The sequence below is a fragment of the Corvus brachyrhynchos genome, unplaced genomic scaffold (genome assembly GCF_000691975.1).
Source record: "Corvus brachyrhynchos isolate BGI_N302 unplaced genomic scaffold, ASM69197v1 scaffold285, whole genome shotgun sequence".
Classification (NCBI taxonomy): Eukaryota; Metazoa; Chordata; class Aves; order Passeriformes; family Corvidae; genus Corvus; species Corvus brachyrhynchos.
Genome location: NW_008238323.1, coordinates 866,728 through 884,831, shown reverse-complemented (window position 1 = coordinate 884,831; position 18,104 = coordinate 866,728).

The window sequence follows — 18,104 nt, the reverse complement described above, 5'->3', positions numbered from 1 at the left end:
TAAACTCTTAGTTGAGCACTAACATCCTGAAAATATTTTGGGATGTGTCCTGCATTGCTCCAGGAGTACCTTAAGGACCTTCTCTTCTCCTTGTACTTATTCCTGCATAGCCAGATCCTCCCACTTGTACTCAAAGAGACAGCGGGCAAACTATTGTCTGTAAAAGCTCGAGTCCTTGGGATTTGTTCTCTCTTCTTCTATTGAAAAGCAAAATTTGCTGAGTTTCAAGGTTGCCTGGAAAGTGGGTATGGTTTGGTTAAGAGGGGGTCGCAGCCAGCCTCAGGTGTCTGTGGGAAGGAGGGGATGTGCTGTACAGGCAGCTGAATTCCTGCGGCATTGATTTCAATCCATTGAGTTAATTTAATCGGGTCGATTGGATATTTAATTGTATAAAGTGCATATTCAATTATATGAGGGCATCTAAAGTCCTTGATGGGAATTGTGACCATGGTTAAATGTGAAAAGAAGCGAGCAGTAAGGGAGTTAGTTGTACATGCAGCTTTATTTCTGCTGACTTGTTCTGCTGCAGCTGAGGCAACACACCCAGGGCAATAAAGCAGTTCTAAAACCATGACTTTGAAAGATGACTGAACAGGAGAAGAAGTGGCCAGTTCTTTCTCCTGGACTAAACTGAAGTCTGTGCCTGAGCTGTCACAGGGGGAAATTTTTGGTGAAGCTTGGTAGACACCTTGGAGTGTGTCCTCAAATCTCCCCATCACTTCTTATCTCATGAACAGCTATGATGTAGTTAACTCTGCGTGGTTTGGTTTTCCTAAACTTCACTGAGTGACCAAAAAAACAGCTAAAAAGAGTTTTCTCAGGCAACCTAGAAACATCCTTCTGTGGTCAGGATGGTTTGTCAGCAGCAAACTCCGTTTCCTCTCCTTCTGGGGATTCCCTCCTTTTCAGCTGTACACAATTCAAAAGCCAATATAGTTTCATGATTTGGGGCAGGGGGAAAAAGTCTTATTTCAGCTGGGTTGCAGCCCTGTGATCACCAAAACATGGTTAAAACCAAGCTGAGGTCTGCTGTGTTGCAAGACTGAGCTGGGTGAGCTTAATTGGAGTACTGGGCTGGGCTCCTTGGAGGAATCACAGTGGAGGTTGGTGAGTCCTGCTCCCATCTCTGGTCTTCCTCTGCCATGCAAACAGTGCTTGATGCTTTGGAAGAGGAGACCAGGGCCAAGGGGTCTTCTGCCTGAAGCTCCATGCCCAAGGCTGTGATGAACCATGGAGCTGTGTGTTGGTTCTTCCCTCTCATCCAAAAAACCCTGCCTGTTGGAGGGGTGGGAGGGAACATGCCAAATGTGCATTTCTGTTTCTTTTTTCTTTCTGGTCCCTTCAGATAAGCCATCAGCAGACAGAAGCATTCAGCCCCCCAGGGCATCCCTGCCTCCTGCACAGATGGCAAGGAGAGATAGCAAAAGAAACTGCCTTGGGCTGGGGTTGGAAGATCACGGGGTGAGATACAGCCCCAGCCAAGTAGCCCTGGGATAGTGTCCCAGGACAAGAGAAAAAAGCTTTAAAATCCAATTGATCCAGCATCATTCCGGAGGAGACGTGGGGTCACTTCAGCCCTAAGCAGTCTCAAATGAAATAAAATGGAAAGAGCAGAGGATATGCACTTCTGCCCAAGTCCTCCACAGTGCTGTCAAAGCTTAGCCAGAAAACCACAGTTTTTTTCAATTTCAAAAAGCTAAGAATCCTGAGTAGAGGGAGCTGGAGTGAAAAAACATATTTTAAAGTATTTAAAAGGAAAAGGCATGGTTCCCGTCCCCTTCCTTCAGCTTGAAACCTCAGCAGACTCTCTCTCCCCATGCCACTTGTGTTGCTGGGGGTTTTCAGGGTCCCTTGTCTCTATGGTGCATTTGGGACTAGGAGGGCAGGTTTAGTCCTTTTAGTGTTGCTTGAGTTGCTCCAAGAGGGCACTTGCTCCTTGGAGGGCTCCTTGCTTCTTAGAATTGATTTCTAGCAGTGAGTTAGCTCTCAGAATGTTTATTTTATGTGGAAAGCATGACAGAAGTAGGGGGAGAAAAGGGCAGGAATAGGAGGGGAAGAAAGGGAATAGGAAAAAAACAACAGATTGTATCAGAACACAGACTACAAAGCTGTTTACACTTTATTGTAGTGCTATTATCTTAATGTCCCAGGCATCATTCTGGGGCAGAAAAGCTCCATTCCGGAGCTGGTGGAGCCACACAGGTGATATAAAAATTCCTCAGGGTGAGATTTTATGTCAGGCAGAACAGTTGGGAGTTACAGGCTTCTTGTTTAAAACCTTATCTGGATACAGAGAGAGTCAAAATTGCAAGAGTGTGGAGGGGACATCAGAGACAGGGGGGTTTGGGAGCGGCCTAGCAGGGCCATTTGGTGGTGCATGGGTTGGGAAAGGGCTGGGAAGCAGCTCTGGATACCTGGACCCAAGGGAAGAAGGTCTGGTTTCCTAGAAAGGTGATTGGTAGCAGCCAAAGATGGGAGTAGGGCTGGCATGCAGTGAATTTGCAAGAAGAGGTTGTCCTGCTAAGTTGGTTAGAGGCCCCAAAGTCCTGGGCACACCTGGGTCTGGTTTTCATGGGGCAGCTTTTCCCCTTCTCCTGGAGCTGGTGAGTCCTGAAGCAGCACCCTGGGCCCTACAAGTAATGCCTGCGCGTGGTATACGGGCTTTCCCTGCCCAGCACTTGCCTCGTCCAAGGCGGACAAATCCCCACTGACCGTGGTGGGCATCTCCTGCCAGGTGCAGGAGTCACCCTCACAAGTGGCCATCCAGCTTGGGTCAAGGTGTCAACCCCCAGTTTGGCCTCTGCTCGATGCCCAGGTCCAGCTGGCCTTGCCTGGCTGTAGGTGACCTTTGGGTTAGCTGGAGCTTTATATAACACACCTACTACAAAAAAAGCTGATAAAGCGCATTGGTACCAAGAAATCTGCCTTTTCTTTTTTTTCCCCAGCTGGTCTTACAAATGGTACTGATTCCCTCCCAGAACGTGTGTGGGCTTCTCTGGCCTCCCTGACAGTGCCATTCAGATGGGGACATGTCTTGGGCTAGCGAAAGCACCTTTTGTTTCACATGCAGAATGACGCTGGTGTCCAGCCCTGCTATAAATAGCACCTGTCTGCTTCCTTCCCGTCACCTTTCCTCGGGAAATGCTGTCCCTGGGTTATGGAGGAGCACAGCTCACCTACCCTGAGGTCTCTGCCACACACCTTGCACTCTCTTAGGGAGAAGCAACCCCAAGGGAGTGACCCATAGATCTCTCCTTGCATATGTGCTATGTTTTTATGTTCCCCAAGTAATTTTTTCTGGTTTTGTGGATACATCATCCTTGGAAATGCTCAAGGCCAAGTTGGATGGGGCTCTGAGTAACCTGGCCTAGTGGAAAGTGTCCCTGCTTCTGGAGCTGAGTGGTCTTCAAGGTCCCTTCCAAGCCAAATCATTCTGGGATCCTATGATTTTTCCATGGATGCATGCTTCATTTGTTGTATAAAATAGGTATGAAGAGCGAATTAGATGTCATTAAAAAAAACTGGGCACATTTTCCATAACAGCAGTCAACATCTGCTGGAGGGTTTGGTTGCACAGGGTGTTGTAAAAGCCTGCAGAAGGCGGTGAGGTCCTTCCTGCAAAGAGCTTATGATCAGAGCAGGAGAGGTATCAACCTCCCCACCTCTCCTGGCAGAAATCCTGCAGGCAGTGTCTTCTCTGTTGGCTTGGAGTCAGGAGGTGGGACTGCCACCTCCTGATGAGACTGGTGGAGGCCATCACTGCTTGCTGGGGTCATGGAAGGGGAGCAGCACAGGCAGATGTTTTCATACCTTGTCCAAAGGCACCAAAGGCCACTTAGTTTGACCTCCCAAAGGCAACCACCTCTAGGGAAGGAGAGAGTTTTCCTGGGCAGTGGCAGGACCTCTCCTGCAAGAAAAAAAAATTCTGTGGGATATGGGGCACTCCAGACCCATTTCTCAAGTCCTCTCCTCTGACCTTTCCCAACCCAGTACCTCTCTGGTAGAAGAGCGCAAGCTATGCTGGGATGTGATCTCCTTGGGCAGGTGGGCTCTGGGTTTGGCCCCTTGTTTTTCAAAAAGTTCTCAAAATCCCCACCTTTTAAGCATTTCAAGTTGACTTTATGTTGCACAGGGTTCCCCCAGTTCCCATGGCCTCCTGGTGTGATGTGTTTGGGATGGAGAGTCCAGCTGGCCAAATCCTTTGGCCTGGAAATGCCTGGAAGTGCATGCACAGAGGCTTGCCCAGCCTTGTAAGAATGATAAAAACCACTGCCAGTTCAGATAGGATTTACAGGCAATATATGGAGTTGCAATGGGTTAAGGCAGGTGAGGTTGTACCTACTTCTTGGTCTTCTAGTTAGCAGTACTGAAATGGTTCTGTGTCACTTGAGCAACAGCACAGTTTTTCTGAGGACCAGGAAAAGGTTTTTGGGAAAGTCTTAAAAAGTTTGCACCATTGAAATCATGTTGATCCAACATCTTGTTGGATTCAAAAGACAAATCAGGCTGAATACCTTACCAAGAGCAAATCTTGGGTGTGCACAGATGCTGGCTGGTACCTCACGGTGCTTTTGGTGGTCCTTGTCTGTGGGCAAGAAGAGGAGAGGATGGCATAGAGAACAGCCCCATGTCCTGGAGAGGATGGAGTGAAAGCCTGAGAGTTAATTAATCCTCTCTTTGCAAAAGAGGCCTCTGAATTCCTCTTTTCAGTAGGAAAAGTGGGAATCTCTTGTGCTTCTTCTGTGCAGCTGGTGTGACCAAAGCCATGAGAGGCTGGCCTGCCAGTCCCAGCCAGGATTGTTGGGGATCACAGACAGCCTCTGGTGAAGAACCATCACCATAAGCTGTGACTGAGCTTTGTGTCATCTCCTCCTCCTGTTGGATGAGATTTTAAGAGGAGTGTTTCTGCACCTGGGAAATCCACCCTACATAAATCCCCTGTGTGGGGAGCTGCAGCAGAAGGCTGCATGGATCCTCCTGGCTCATACATGGCAGGAAGGGTTGGGAGCACAGAGTCTCAGGAGCTCTCTCCATCTCCCTTCAGCATGCCCCAAATACTTAAAGCTTTCAAGGACAGAATTACAGAAATGTCCCCAAGTTTTCTCTAGCATTGTCTGAATTTATTTACTTCCTAGCGTTAACTTGGCTTTGCACTTAAATGATCAGGAAAAAACAGCCTGGATTATTTTTTTGTGTGTTTGTGTGTTTTCTGGACTTAATTAGATTCAGAGCTGGGGGAGGCAGAAATATCCTCCTTCCCTGGAGAGCCCCGGGTGGCTGTCAGGGACGGTTTCCTCTTCCTGAAGCAGGAGGGTTGTGTAAGCACCACTGACCCTCCTGCTGACGCCCACGCCGCGCACTGGGTTATCTGGGGTGAGTGCATGGAGTGGGCATCCCTGTCCCCACTCTGCAGCCAGAGCCTGCTCTGCTGAGACACTTCCTGGGGCTCATCCCAGCCCAGCCATGTGGCCCTGGCCTGGGTCTTTCAAGGAGGTGGTTCTGCCTAGGGACTGCCCAGAGGACGGTCACGGCGGGCTCGGGGCCAGGCAGGGAACGTCCCATATCCGCTGGCGGCTCCACTGAGGAGCGTAGGCAAGCTGTGATATATTTCTTTTCCCATTATATTTAATTTTACAGACCCTCGGGGACACTCAACCACCTACAGTGATTAGTTCGACTGATTAAGCTGCTTTTCCTCTTGTGACAAACTCCTTTTGTGAAGGGTTTTCAATAGCCATGCTGCTCGGGACATTGTTCCTGTACAATTTCCTTTCAAAACACCATAAAGGGCACTCTACCGCTTCACCCTGTCGTAAAACACTACAGGAATCAGCTTGGCCCAGCTTGCTCCTTCAAGGGCAAGATCTCCTCATTCAGGGACAAGATACGAGGTTGAGCGGGAGTTGCAGGACCGTGTGGTGCTGGAGTGAGATGGAGCCATAAGCAAGGGGGATTTAAGATGAGATCAGATGGAAAGCAAAAGTTTTCTGCCTTTTTTTGTTCTTCTGTTTGTTAATAAGACGATCCAGGGTCACCTGGGGAAGTGAAAGATAAATAAACTTGGGAGCACAGAGAAGGAAATGCTGCCTCGCACATGTCAGCTGGTTCAGCCTTGCCTGGCAGAGGCTGGAGGCAGATGCAGATGCTCTCGAGGTACCCGGGGGTAGAAGGTGCAGGGCCAGAAGGGCAGTTTCTGCTGAAGAAACACATTGCTGCGAGCAGCAAGTGGATAAAACTGGCCATTTAATTAAGACTGGAAGTCAGAGGAAGGTCTGACACCAAGGCAGTAACAGGTAGAGGGAACTGCAGGGAGTTGCAGCAGCACAAAGTCGTTCCTCCCTGTGTCTGTAGTTACTGCCATGCCCTCTCACAAGGCTGTTGGGTAGGACCTGTTGTCATTTGCATCTGGTTGGCCCAGCAGCTGCTCTCAGGGTGAGGTGATGATGGAGCAGGGCAGAGATGGTATCGGGAAGGGTCAACCAGGAGCCCTTATGACCTACAGAGCTGTGCTGGCCAGACACCCTGGCATCGCCCTGCCCCACTGCCCTTCCTTCCAGGCGTCAAGCAGAAGGCTCTGCCAGGGGTCACAGCACAGGGACTCCACTCCTCCACAGAGGAGGTTGTTGAGAACAAAGCCTGCACCAGGCTCCCCATTGAAGGAGCAGTCCTCGAATGATCAAAAAGCCACCTCCTGACACCGTATGGACATGCAGCTGGTGTGACTCAGCTGCGGGTGGAGCTCCTGGGCAGCACTGCAACTTCTCGGCAGGAGGGAACTCTTGGAGGTGAGGTCTGGAGGTTCTTTGTCTCTATCAACACCTTTTGCTGCCTTTTACCATGGCTCAGTGAGCAGGACACAGCATGGCAAAGGGCAGTGGCTTTAAACTGCCAGAGGGCAGAATTAACTTAGGGATTGGGAAGGCACTCTTGTCTGTGAGGGTGGGGAGGCCCTGGCACAGGGTGCCCAGAGAAGCTGTGGCTGCCCCTGGATCCTTGGAAGCATTCCAGGCCAGGTTGGATGGGGCTTAGAGCCAGCTGGGATAGTGGAAGGTGTCCCTGCCCATGGCAAGGGGGTTGGAACAGGATGAGCTTTAAGGTCCCTTCCAACCAAAGCCATTCTAGGATTCTGTGATATCCCTGTGCCGTAATCTGAGCCCTGGTACTTACAGGGCACACACATGATTCAACAGCTCTGCAGAAGCCATCTGAAGTGCAGCCAAATTTATATCTAGCATCAGTCCTGGGCCAGCTTATCTAAGAGTGAGTCACCTGCCCCAGCACCATCCCCAGAGCTGCAGATGTAGGGTCTTCCCATCATCCGAGTGGTCCATGTGAAACACTGGGAGCAGTGAGGTGGAGCAGTTGGTATTTAGCATCCCCTGGGGAATTTGTTTTGCCTGTCACCCATGTCTCAAGCTGTGGTGGGCTGAGTAGAGGTTTTCCACCCTCTCGTTTCTGGCATTGTGAGCAGCACTGAGGCCTTACGTGCTTGAGGATGTCAGTGGAAGTATGCCCAGCCATGCATCACCCCCGAGGGCAGGTGGTGCGGCTGTGATCCTGCTGGCAGAGCACACCGCAGAAGGGGTGCCATGCTCACAGATCCTTTCCTGGTGCTGGCAGCAGCCAAAAGGATTCTGCATTTTATGCATGTGCAAGGTTAAAGCACTTGTGTGAAAGTCAGAGAGCTCTGTGGGCTCAAGACTAATGGCAAGAGAAAGATAAACTAAAAATGAGTTCAACAGGACGTGGTCCACATGAGCAGGACGTCAGTAGATGCATGTCCATTACAGTTCTCCATATCTGCTCCATCCTCCTTATGTGCCTAGCTAAAGACCGATGCAGAAGGGTTAAAAGATACTCATCTAAGCAGATTTAATCCTTTCCTTTCATTGTTCGGTTTTTATTAATGCCAGGAGGCAGGAGTGAGCCGGGTGTATTTCTCAGCTGCAGGGTTGCCACCTCTCTATTGAGAGTGGCTTTGTCATTGCATAAAAACTCTAAAACACAAGACTTTTTATACCCTTTTTTTCTTCTCAGCCTTGGGGACTGAAGTGACCCCTGTCCTGCAGACTAAATTTAACCCAAATTGCCAAGCCACCAGTAGACTTTATGGCATCAGGAGGCTTTTGCAGGTTGTTTGTCTCTGTCTCTGCCACTGGTTGAAAGACTTTATGTACCACTGGCAAACCATGTCACTGTTATGAAACCTTGATAGAAATGTAATCCTCTGCTGGATAGGCTCAGGGTCTTATGATGTTGCTTCACAGAAAGCAAAATAATTGCTCCACCAAAAAAAATCCAGAACTCCAGCATGTGGCTGTGGTGGAGGCTGTGGTGGAGGTGGTTTTCATCAAAACTCAGTATTTTTTAGATATCTTTTTACTGTGAGGCATCAGGGGCTGGTCTGGAGGTCGGTGAGTTGTTGTCACTGATGGCTCTTCACAAATGTTCCAGGCCAGATTGAACAGGGCTTGGAGCAGCCTGGTCTGCTGGGAGGTATCCCTGCCCATGGCAGGGGTGAAACAATGTGATCTTTGAAGTCCCTTCCAACCCAAACCATTGTGTGATTCTGTAATTTTTGTGAGCATTTTGGAATGGGGCACAGGAGCTTATGGTGGCTGTACAACTGTGGAGAAGGTTAGGAGAACAGCTACTCTTAAGTCCAAGGCTTTGAGGGGATCAAGGCTTTGAATGGGAGACCTCATTTCAGTGCTCACCTTTACCAGAGATGGCTGGACTTCACCTCCGTGATCACAGGTGCTGTTTTAGGTGCCCTGCCTTGTCTGGAACTCCATGCGAGGAGCTGTCGGACACCAGACCTTATGACACCAGCACCAAAAAATGGCTGGAAACCAAATAAGATGCTATAAAGCATCTCCAGTGTCACTGCCGTCTGGATCTCCCTGCATGTGTCCATAACTGCGTTGACCAGATACGAACTAGAGGCCCAACTTCCCATTATGCTCAGAGGGGATGTGTTCAATGAAGTTTGGAGGATGCTTCACCCCTACTTAAGAAAAATTAGCCTGTTCATCTTACAGAGAACAGATTTCCTTGCTTTATTTTGCCTTCCCATGTTGACCAGAACCAAGGAAGTCTGAAAAACAAAGAGAAATGGGAGGAGTTGAGCCAAAACACCTCACACTGGAGAGAGTGTTGGGACAAGGATTTGTTTCTGGCTCTCTTCAGCAAGAGCAGACACTTCAGGCTTGGCATCCCAGTCTCAGCTGGGATTGAGACTTTAATTAGAAGGGCATGTAGTGGTTGGACGAAGAGGAATGAGTTCACACTGCCAGAGGGCAGGGTTAGATGGGATTCCTGTCTGTGAGGGTGGGGAGGCCCTGGCACAGGGTGCCCAGACAAGCTGTGGCTGCCCCTGGATCCCTGGAAGTGTTCCAGGCCAGGTTGGATGGGGCTTGGAGCAACCTGGGACAGTGGAAGGTGTCCCTGCCCATGGCAGGGGGTGGAAAGGGGTGGTCTGTGAGGTCCCTTCCAACCCAAGCCCTAAGTTATATGCTGAAGTAAGTACCTGCACCCTTGTTCTTTTTCTTTCCTCTGTTGAAACCAAATAAAACTCAACACATCAATCACAAAGTATACAGTTAATTAAAAAGTGACAGGTGAAATAGGAGAAAGAGGCAATGGTGACCTTTCCAAGGCCTACCAACCAAACTGGCTTGGTGCTGCTGATGGGCTGGATTCAACACCAGTCACTGGTGTCTCAGCAGCCTGTGTGAGGTGTGTTAGTAGCCTTTTCATGCTCTTATTTCTTCCATGAGCAGGTGTCATCAGAACTGTTGTCATCACAGGTGAACGGGTTTAGCTCTGAGCCCCTTAAAGGCTACAACTCCTAGCTCATTGTTACATCAATTATCAATTTGCATCTTCTTCCAGAACTTTTCTTCTGGTAGAAAGCTGGTGGGTCAATGTACAGTTGATGCATCTGTTATGTCCTAAGATAGAAACAGGCTTATCTGGAGTGGTTATCATGAGGTGCATGGCTGTGGTGCTTTTTGCACATTTCAGGCAAAACAAGCTGATGCAAGCCTTTGGACTTGAGTGGAATTTTGGGAAATTGGTTGATGAGCAGTGCCTAAGCTGTGTTGTCAATGTTCATATGTTCCCTTAGATTTGGTTTTAAATGTAAAGACAAAATAAATATATGTGCTGAGGTGTGTTATGGACATGTGAAGTCATGGGAGCATCAGTAACTGGCCCTAAAGCAGTGCGATTTGTAGTCCTATTTAAACAACTTATTTTAAAGCTATTTTTCTAGCTTGTGTTTGAAGGGCATTATTAATTTGCTTTATGTGAAAATCTGCTCCTCTGCATTCATTATTACCTAATTCTGTGTTACCAGGCATCATCTTCTTTTCTACTGTTTCATTTCTTTTAAAAAATGTCTTTCCCTCTTTTTTACCTTCCTTAATCTTGCACTGTTTAAAGATACACATAACCAAGCTGTCCCAGCATTTTGTCTCACAGGATTTTTTTTCTCAGTGGAACTTTACCAAAAGAAATCTCCACACTTCTTCCCACAAACATCCCACTGGCAAGTCAGGAGGTTGGGATGCATCCTCTTCAGGCCAGGTAGTTCTTGTACTGGGAAGATTAAGAGAATCCCAGCCATCACTCAGGAGTGTGACATGCAGGGTATTTATTTGAAAACTCTTTACAATCGGACGACAGCCCATATTCATGCAGTTTGAGTGCTGTCTTGAATGGGTTGCACTATTTCCAGAGCCAGTCCATTCATGGCCAGCGCTAAGGCTCCTCTCACAAATAAAAATAGTCACAGGAGCGGCTCTCGCCCTGGGTTTGAAGATTGCAAGTTATTTTGGGTGAAGGCGAAGGTGAACGTGTTTTACGGCTGGCATGAGTGTGTCAGTTTTAAGACTGTGAAATTTTGGAAAAGCCTTAGAAACCCATTCCCAGAGGTCAACAGGACAAAGCTCTCCTGCTGAGCGAGTGAATAGAAATGAGTTCATAATTACGGAGTATAGTAGCTTTTTCACCGCTTTAATTGAGGTTTTTCAGAAAGGAAGAGAACTTAAAACAATACAGAAATGTCTTTTGTTCTTTCAGGGCCATTTGCTGAGGGCTTTGCAGTGAGAGGAGAGGATGTTTATTAAAAACAACAATATCAAGGCGTTATTTTAGGGCCGAAGGGCCATTCCAAACTGGAACAAAACTAAATGCTTGAGATGGACTGGGTACTCACTGAGAATTAGCACTGAGCTAAGTGATTTGCAGCATATTGCTGAACTTCTGTTGGAACAGAAGAAAGAGAGAGGAAGGGAAGGAATTGAAGAAGTTGAAACACCCCTTTCCTTCTCAGTAGGATTTCCAAATCAAATTAATTAGGTTTAACAGCACATGAGTCTGAACCCTTGAAGCAGCATCTGGAAGTCAGGGGTTTATCCTCATCCTTATGCTCCTGTCTTCTCCATGCCCTCCTGGGAGCTGATGAGGCTTACTGGAGGGGACTGTTTTTGGGGGTGCAGAGGGAACATCCCAAACCCAATGAGGATATCACAGCCATCCATGCTGAGCAGGGTGTGGGGGAGTTGAGCCAGCGTAGTGGTGGCTGTGAAAAACTGCCTCTTCTCCAAGAGAAGCAAATGCAGGACCAATAATTTTTTTTCTTTTTAAGGGCAAAAGTGAGCCTGGTGAAGTGCTTGCCTGCAATGGAAAACAGCAATACTAGCATCTAGTGTTTAGAATGTAACGATGCAAGAAACTCCTCTAAGAGAGTGAAAGCACCTAAGCAGAGATGTTAAAATAATAAGTGCAGTTCTGCTTCACATTTAGAAACTTTGAACCAGTGATGAACGACAGGTCATGTTTTCAGGAGCAACTGCACTAAGGGTGCATCTCAGACAGGAATCATAGAATGGTTCAGGTTGGAAGGAACCTTGAAAATTATCTCATTCCACCCCTCTGCCATGGGCAGGGACACCTTCCACGGTCCCAGGGTGCTCCAAGCCCCATCCAGCCTGGCCTTGGACACTTCCAGGGATGGGGCAGCCACAGCTTCTCTGGGCACCCTATGCCAGGGCCTCACCACCCTTACAGTCAATAATTTCTTCCTAAAACCAAATTTAAATATCTTCTCCTTTAGTTTAAAACCATTCCCCCTGGTCCTATTAGTATAATATGTCAAAATGGAAGGATCCCACAAGGATCATCAAGTCCCAACTCCCTGCTTCTCACAGTACTACCTGAAACTAAACCACATGACTAAGAAAGCTGTGCCAGCTGAAGCTGAGCCTCCTCGAGAACAAGATGAAGAGCTCCTGATTGCAATGCTGGTCCTTCGTGATGAGACTCCTCAGGGACTTAAGCCTTCATAGTCACGACAATCCCAGCAGTGGTTCCTTGCCCTGCCTGCCCGAGCAGAGCTGGCCGTGGCAGGGCCCCAGCCAAGGGGTTGGCAGAAGGCAGTTTAGAGACAGATCATCATTTTGGTTCAATTTTCTGCAGAGAGACAGATCATCATTTTGGTTTGATTTTCTTCAGCGTCGCTGGGAGTTATTACACTAAATTAATTCTCCGGGCTGCAGGTCCCCAGAGGACAACACCACCCTAGCAATTTGTTCCTAGCAGGGCTCAGCTGGGTGATCACGTTAGCGTGGCCTAATGAGTTACGGCGCGCGAGCAGGGTGGATGTAATTGTCCACGTGTGCTGCTGGCTGTGCCTGCCACCCCCTTCCTGCTGGGACATCACTCCCCTTATCTTGTGGTTGCCATGCTATCCTGCATTAGCAGAGTTTGTAACTTGCAGTTAGATGTGCTGTTGGTGTCTGGAGCTGGACAGAAAGGCCATAAGAGCAAGAGGAGAGAGAGGTGTGATGGGTCACACAAGCCCACCTGGCTTGGTCACCAGCAGGAAGAGGATGAGAGGAACAGGGCACGCATGCACTGCTGCTTCCCAGCAGTGCTTTCCTCTTCTTAATGGAGATGATCTCAACTTGATGATCTTAAGGTTTCTTTCCCCGTAAGTACTGAATGGCTGCAATAAAGTCACTACAGAGCCTTCCCAAGGCTGAACAGCCCCCAACTCTCTCAGCCTTTCCTCATAGGAGAGATGCTCCAGAAACCTCTGAGGAATTTTTGGTCCTCCACCTGGGTCATCTTCACAGAATCACAGAATGGTTTGGATTGGAAGGGACTTTAAAGATCATCCCATTCCACCCCCTGCCATGGACAGGGACACTTTCCACTATCCCAGGTGGCTCCAAGCTCCATCCAACCTGGCTGCCCTGGGGCACTGCCAGGGATCCAGGGGCAGCCACAGCTTCTCTGGGCAACCTGTGCCAGGGCCTCCCCATCTTCACAGGAAGAATTTCTTCCTAACATCTAATCTAAATCTTCCCTTTTTAAATTTAAAACCATTACCCCTTGTCCTGTCACTACCTGCCTGTGTAAAAAGTCATTCTAGTTTTTATAAGCCCTCTTTAACTACTGGAAGGCAGCAGTGAGGTTTCCCTGGACCCTTCTCTTATGCAGGTGAATATCCTCAGTTTTCCCAACCTGTCTCCAGAGCAGAGGGGTTCCAGCCCTCAGAGCATCTCTGTGGCCTCTTCTGGAATCGCTCCAGCAGGTCCATGTCTTTGGTATTGCTTGTATTGGTGTTGCTTTGGTAGCTGATTGTGTGATTTATTTATTTTTACCCAACATGTGAGGAAAGTCTTTGTTATGTGTGCAAGCATGGGGTGTTCTTGGGTCAGTCAGGTGTAGGATGGGTGACAGGGAGAGAATGCAAGAGCCACTCCCAGGCTACAGCCACAGAGATGGACAACAAAACACCTCCAACCCCAAAGTGCTTTATGCTAGAGGACTGCTCTCAGCATCTCCCCTTTGCCTGTGAGGAAGCTGAGCTGGAAAGGTGGAAGGAGTCTGTAGTTGGACCTTCCCCCACCGCAGACCTTGCAGTGAACCTGTGGCCACCAGATCCTCCTGTGTGTGAGCCCTGCCACCCCTGAGCTTGCCGTGCGGGGCTGCTCCCTCAGTGTCACACGGTGCAAAACACGGCTGACTACGTGATGCTATTTCAGCCTGCCAGAATTGAGGGAAGGAAATACAGCGGCAGGTTCCTCTGCACTAGGAAACCGATCTGTTGTTGAAATGGCTTTCTCCTTGGTGGAGTGTTTCCGGCATGGCTCCTCGGCACTGGAAATGGCTTTATCCATCTACACCTTGTTTTCCAGGCTGAGTTCATGGAGGTGTTGTCAGCAGCTGGTTGCTGGAGCGAATATGAAGTGAAATAACTTGTTTCTTTCTCATGCTTTCCATCCTCAAATGTAAATGTGCCACTGCCTTGGAGTGAGCACCCAGGGCTTCCTGCTGCCAAATTGCTCCCCAAAGTATCTGGCAACTGAGCTCAGAGATAAGGGCAAGCACAAGTTGATACTCTCAGTGGGTATAAATAAAAAGCTTTATGGCACCTGCTGTCTCACACAATGTCATTCAGTGAGACCTGGCCCATTTGAAGAAGCCCAGCAACACTTCAGTGGTGTGGTTACAGGGTTTGTGTGGTGACTTCCAGTTTTTGGCCATGGTAAGTAGTCACCCTCAGCAAAAGAGTGTCTTCCACCCATTCTTCTCCCTGCAAACCCACGCTAGGGACATTGGCCACAGAGACCTGGGAGGGACTAACAAGCTGAAGCTCTGCAGGGCCTCCTGGCATGGCTAGTGTGTGAAGAAGTTGCCAGCTTAAGTTGTTTGGGCTCTTATTGCAGAAACAATATTTCTGTCTGACCCCAGTTAGCAACTGATGTTTGCAAAATAAAGAAGTCAAGGCACTGGAAATACTTTCCATTCCAGCTCTTGTCTCAGCCCAAAATATTAGTATTAAAAATATTGCATCTATTATATGCCGCTAATATCTCTGCTGGCACATAAATCACCCAGGGATTTTTCATCTCCATATTAAAAAAAAAAAAGTTAACTGTGCTCTATTTTTGGGTATTTGTTAACTGTTTTGTTTCCATTTATTCCTACTACAGCCACAGCAGTCTGTCTCCAAGGGACCATCTGTGGGAAAGAGAGTCCCTGGGTTGATTGGGAAGGTGTCGGGGTCATTGACAGGCATGAAGGCGCTGAGTCTCTGCTCTTTCTCTGATAATGTCTTTATTTAGCATGACAGCCTCCAGGGCACGAGTGGACAACAGGCTTCTTTCTTTCCTTTAAACTAACATTGCTGCAGCCATTCCCAGCATTGTGCAGATGCTGTGGATCTTCCTGGTTTCCTGATTAAAGCTGGGGGTGCGGGTCCCCAAGCAGCAAGGGCCAACAGCTACATGACATCGGAGCTGCAGAAGGTGGCCCAGCTCTGTGCCTGCCCCCAGGCAGTGTGTTCCCATCCCAACTGACAAGTGAAAACTCATCCAAGACAAATTAAATTTTAGGAGTGAATCAGATCCTGGCACAGCTCAGCAATTCAGTGGGAGTGTTAGGGGTAGCATGAGAGAGGAGGCAGGAATGGGGTCAGGAGCAGACAACTCCTCTTGTTGAAGATGACCCTGCCCATTGCGGAGGGGGTTGCCTAAATGACCTGTAAAAGGCCCCTTCCAACTCAAACCATCTATAATTCTATGAACTCTTCTTTTGGCAGTGGAACAGAGTTAGGTAAACATTCAGGAAATGGCTTAGGATTGTCACTGGGTTGCAATAAATCAATTTCCAGATCAATCCTGCCTCCCAAAGCTCTACACTGAATGCTAGAGCCTGCTGCATCTCTTTTAAAGAATTTTATATTACGTGTTTGATAAAGGCTTCTGGCACACCTAAGTCCAAAGCACCTCTGCAGCTTGAGTTGGTGTTTTACTGGATCCCTGTGTCGGAAGTAATTGCTTGCCATTGACTTTGGGTCATCTCATATGTCTGGACAGCTGTCAGGAGATCCTGTCAAATCTTGCCTTAGCTCCTACAGGAAAGACATTTATTTCTTCACTAGAAAGCACTGGTATAAATAGGATATGGAAAAAAAAACCCTAGGATGTCTCCTTGCTGCAGGTCAAAGAGGCACAGGGGTCTAAAGGAAGACAGCTGACCACAAAGGCAGCAGGTGGGGGCTCGTTGTACTATTTAGGATGTGTCTTGGGGGGAACGGGACCACGGAGGCATGGTGGTGGGCTGTGTCTGTGCATCTTGGCATGGGTTTAAAGTTTATATCTCTTGGAGGATTATCAGATCTCGGGTTAACTGATCAGCCTGGGTGTATTTTTAAAGGAGGCAGCCTGGAGTCTGAAGTATAAGCTCTTTTATTGCAAAGTAGTAAAAGATTATTCCATATTCATTCAAGCCACATTCTTACCAGTAGCCCAGGATCCGTTTGTGTTTGGGAAACATTGTGTACTGTGGTCGTGTCTTAGTTTAAACTATTTTGTCTAAACTGGACTCAGTTCCTTGTCACTGTGTTTTCCAATGGATTTTATGTAATTCTTGCAATCTTGTTTACAGTATGCTGAGAATCCAACAACATAATTCCAAGTAATGTAGTTTACAAAGAGAACCATTTCCAAGTGATTTCTACATGAAATCACAGCAGTGATTTCTACACCAGTCTGGGCAGTCAGCCTTGAAGTCCAGGGGGTGCCTTCCTAGCTGGTTGCCCACTCTGTGCAGCAAGGGCCTCTATCTCGACATCCCTCATGATTTGTGGGAGATCCAGCAAAGCATTAAAAGAGCTGTTTCAGAGCTATCTCACATGCCATCTGTACTTGGGATGTCTTTCCCAAGCTGGTGTTGCAAAACAGCTTCTTAAATTCCTCCTGAAGATTCATTTCCATGAAGCTTAGAAGAAAATAGCTGACTCAGGCAGCCTGTGCGGCCAAGCATTGCAGAGTGTGAGGGCTGTCCCTGGCTTCAGCAGCAGTCAACTTTGCTTTTTGGTGCTTTTGAGTCCATCTTGAGGGGTGTTGTGCCATGTCCCCTCAGCCCAGCAGCGCTGTCTCTGCTGCTACAGCACAGTCTGCTGGCTGGGCATTTGCCTGGTGGTCCTGTGGAGGGGGTGGGAGAAGTTCGTCATTCATCCGTTTGCTTCAGAGTCAGTGGGAATTTTGGATGTAAAGACAAAAGATCACACTGATAGAATAGCTCGGGTTCGAAGGTACCTTTAAAGCTCATCCAGTCCCATCCCCTGCCATGGTTAGGGTCATCTTCCACTAGACCAGAGTAGCTCAGAGCCCTGTCCAACCTGGCCTTGAATGTTTCTAGGGATAGGGTGTCCACCACCTCTCTGAGCAACCTGTGCTGGTGTTTTACAACCCTCACTGTGAAAATCATTTGCTACCATGTTGGTTTATAGTGAGTCTAATTATGCTCTAGAGGACCAAATGAAATCATCTCTAGCAAACAAAGGCAGATGTGGTGTCCAGGCCCAAAGGAAGGTTTGTCAGCCGTGACTGTACCTCAGGACCAAGGTGGTGACAAAGGGAGCTGTACCCATGTAGGCAGCTCACATGAAGGTTTCCTAGTGCTTTTCACAGCAGCTAGAGACTCTGAGCCTCATCACAAACATCTCTCCCCTCACAGGGTTGTTTTGGTTGGCTGTGCTTGTCCTCTGGTGTTCATTGTATGTTTGCAAAGATGCATACATGTAAGACTTAAAGCATGCACTTCATCTCAGCTGTTCAAAGATGGTTTTAAATCTTGATCACCACCATTTTGACAGGCGGACTTTCTACACTTGCAGGATGCCGTATCTGTCCAGATGACATGGGCTTAGTCTAGCAGCTGGGGTGGTCTTTACCCTTGGTGACAGAAAGGCATGAAAGAAGTGTGAATAATTTCATTTTTGTTTTCAGGAGTGAACATGACATCTTGTTCCCTTCTCATCTGAGAAAAATGCAAACAAAAATGAAACTGGAGCCAAGTGAAACCAGTTTGAGAGAGAAAGCCAAAGGGAAAACACAACACAAATCCTGTGTTCTTCATCCTTGGAGCTGGTGGTTATTGCTTTCTGTGGGGTTTTGAGGTTTTTGGTTAAATTGTGTGGAACTGTCAAGCTTATTTGAGTATTTCCCACTCTCAGCCACAGCAGGGATAGAATATGGCTGGGGCTGGGCGTGATGCTCCCTGATCAAAGCAGCACTGAGTTA